Genomic DNA, 2,500 nt, shown 5'->3' on the forward strand with positions numbered 1-2,500 from the left:
TATAACCGTCCCAACACCAACTTGATATGAATGTAACATCCTAGCCCCCGGGCGTGGGGTTCAGGGAATTCACATTAGAAAATGGAAAGGGATGCTAGTCCTGATAGTGAATGTAACGAGGAGGCAGTTTTTACTCACCCTGGTTTTGCATAACTGAAGAAGATAAAGGGAATAACACTGTCAAAATGATTTGATATTATGCAGAATATAAACATACATACATGCAATATATAATATATATATATTTTATAATAATATAATATTAATATAAAATAAATATTAATATGTATGTATATATATATATATATATTCTATTATATATTATTTTATATGTATATATTATATATTATATATATATATATTATTATATAAAATATATTTTGTATATAACTATATATATATATTTATAATATTATATATATATATATTTTATTAATTTATATATTAATATATATGCATGTATGGTATGTTTACTTCTGCATATATATACACATCTAGTGGGCACGCGAGGGAGGGAGGATTGATATTTTATATATATATATTATATATAATTATATTATATTATCTTTATATTATGTATATATATTTTATTATTTTAAAATTATTTATATAAAAATTTTTTAGTTTCATTTTATTAGATTTATTGTTCTCTGAAGATAATACCCATCAACTTATACTGTATTATGACCTTTTGGGACGTTTGAAGAGCGTTCTACTTGCCTTTGTTATTTTCATTCTAGACCTATAGTTGATGTCCTTCTAAACTGTCAATCTGTGCCTTTCCTGCCCCAGCTAACCTGTCGCCCTGGCAGGTACCCGAGCCCCGGCACCGTGCCCGAGGAGCTCTCAGCAGACTGGGCTCTACCAGGAACTGGCTGCCCGGTGGTCGGAGCTGCTACCGTCGCTCGACAACTCTACAGTGCTACACGCTGCGTTTTACTCTGTCCTGGTCAAGCCCGGCCTCAGGATCATCGCGTTCAACTCCCTCTTTGGCTACACCCCCAACGTGTGAGTCTGGTGCTTCGGTCTTCAATAGGAACAGTGGTCGCTTGGCGGCTTCCTTCTGAAGGGAACGAGGGGAGCCGTGGAGGTAATTGGGGACAGGCGTCCTCAGACACTTTAGACATTTCAGACACGGCATGAGGAACAAGAATGGGAACGGAAATGGGAATCTTTTAGGAAGCATAATATGTGATTATCACAATAAGGATAATGATAACCAACTTGACCAAATGTCCCATGCCATTATTTTATCATTTTACTGATATGCTTTTCTGTTGATTTGCTTATCATTAACTGGAAAATCAATTTCTCTAATAACTTCCTAATTCATTTAGTTCATCATTCTTATCTCGGAATTATCATATTATATTTATTTATTCATTCATATTAGTGTAATTTCTACCTTGTGTGAAGAAGTGCTAAATCAGATGCAACACACACACACATATCTATCTATCTATCTATCTATCTATCTATCTATCTATCTATATATATATATATATATGTATATATATATGTATATATATATATATATATATATATATATATATATATATATATATATATATATATATTGTATGTATGTATATATATATATGTGTGTGTGTGTGTGCGTGTGTGTATGTGTTAAGCCAGGTGATGCCCTCTTTCAGGTGGCTCGTACAGGACTCTCAGGACCCCGCGGAGTGCTGGCCTGGCTCGAGGAGGAGCTGTGGAAGGCAGAGGGCGCGGGGGAGCTGGTCCACCTTCTGGGCCACGTGCCGCCGGGAATCCTGGCCGCGGAAAGGACCTGGTCAAGGGAGTATAACAGGATCGTTGTCAGGTGAGGGAAGGAGAAGAGAGGGCGTCGGGGCGGGAAGAGGGACGGGAGGGGCGGAGAGGAAGGGTGAGAGGGTAGTAAAAGGAGGAGACAGGGTAGGTAGGAGAGGGAGAGAAGAGTAGGAGAGAAAGGATGGAGGGAGAAGATGAAGATGAGAGGAGACGTAGGAGAAGGGGAAAAAGGAACTAGGAAGACAGGGAAGAGCAAAAAGGGGGAGGGTAGAGGAAGGTAGAAGAGGGAAGGAAGAGAGGAAGTAAAAAAAAAAAAATGAGATAGAAGGCAAAGAAAACGGAAGAAAAATACGGGGCGGGAGGTGAAAACGGAGAGGGACACCTGGCTAAAGAGGAACTAGAATGAAAAGGAGCAGAGAGAAGACGGGGAAGCAGAGGGAGCTAATGAAATGAAGGGGAGACGGAGGGGAATAATAGGGAGTGGGTGAAGGAGGGAGAGAGGGAGCGAGAGAGAGTGAAGGAGGAAGGGAGAAATAAGGATGGAGAGAGGGAGGGAGGGATAGGGAAAGAAGAAGAGAGTGAAGAATAAGGAGGGAGGGAGAGATAGGGAAGGAAGAAGGAAAGGAAGAAGGTAGGGAGGGTTAAAGTAGGAGGGCGGGAGCGAGTGTTAAGAGTAGGAGGACAGGAGGGAAAGTTAGAGTAGGAGGGCGGGAGGGAGGGAGGGAGG

General features: G+C 40.0%; 1 pseudogene; it reads left to right on the forward strand.

The window, feature by feature from the left end:
• Positions 1-2,500, forward strand: part of LOC119575603 — a 7,232-nt pseudogene that overhangs the window by 3,482 nt on the left and 1,250 nt on the right.

The sequence above is a fragment of the Penaeus monodon genome, chromosome 7, assembly GCF_015228065.2.
Source record: "Penaeus monodon isolate SGIC_2016 chromosome 7, NSTDA_Pmon_1, whole genome shotgun sequence".
NCBI lineage: Eukaryota > Metazoa > Arthropoda > Malacostraca > Decapoda > Penaeidae > Penaeus > Penaeus monodon.